General features: G+C 42.2%; 1 non-coding gene across 1 annotated transcript; it reads right to left on the reverse strand.

The window, feature by feature from the left end:
• Positions 1-210: 210 nt before the first annotated feature.
• On the reverse strand, positions 211-317 carry LOC115711877 (small nucleolar RNA R71). The gene has a single exon (XR_004010745.2). It is a non-coding gene; the product is annotated as a small nucleolar RNA R71 (small nucleolar RNA).
• Positions 318-955: the final 638 nt, after the last annotated feature.

A 955-nucleotide genomic window follows, 5' to 3' on the forward strand; every position in this document is an offset into this window, starting at 1 on the left:
AATCTGCACCTCTCTAACTTCATGGAACTTTGTGAAACTTTTAAAGTTAATGGAGTTAGCGATGATGCCATTCGACTGAGACTGTTTCCATTCTCGCTCAGAGAACGAGCCAAGAGTTGGTTAAACTCCTTGCCACCCAACTCTATTGCCACCTGGAATGATCTGGCAACAAAATTCTTGTCAAAGTTCTTTCCTCCAGCCAAGTCTGCAAAGCTGAGAGGAGAAATCAACAACTTTTGCCAACAAGATAATGAATCTCTCCATGAGGCTTGGGAGAGGTTTAAAGATCTGATCAGAAAATGCCCTCATCACGGTATAGAGAAGTGGATGCTGGTCCACAACTTCTACAACGGATTGGTTGGTAACACTAGAACTCTAATAGATGCAGCAGCGGGCGGAGCTTTTATGAGAAAGAGTGCTAATGAGGCTTATGATCTATTGGAGGAGATGGCTCTAAACAATCAGCAGTGGCCAACTGAAAGGAGTCAATCTAAGAAGGTAGCTGGTGTGTTAGAGGTTGATGCCATCACTAAGTTAACAGCTCAGGTTGAGGCATTGACAAAAATAATTGCAGGGCAAGCTAAACAAGCCCAAATTGTTTGTGAGATATGTGGAGGAAATCATCACTTTTCAGAGTGTCAAGCAGATGTGGATGATTTGCCAATGGATGAAGCTAAAGCCATTGGAAATTTTTCACAGAATAACAACAACAATTATGGGTTCAACCAGGGTAATAACCGAAGAAACAGTGGGTTCTATCAGCAACGAAATCAGAACCAGAATCAGAACCAACAGTTTAATCAGCAACAAGCCTCTGGTGGAAATTCTAGTTTGCAAACAGATTTACTGCTTCAATTCATGACTGAAACTAGATCTTCAATTAAAGACCTGTAGACTCAGATTGGCCAGCTAGCAACTCAGGTAGCAACCCGCCCTCAAGGAAATTTGCCTAGCA

The sequence above is a fragment of the Cannabis sativa genome, chromosome 8 (genome assembly GCF_029168945.1).
Source record: "Cannabis sativa cultivar Pink pepper isolate KNU-18-1 chromosome 8, ASM2916894v1, whole genome shotgun sequence".
NCBI classification, from domain to species: Eukaryota; Viridiplantae; Streptophyta; class Magnoliopsida; order Rosales; family Cannabaceae; genus Cannabis; species Cannabis sativa.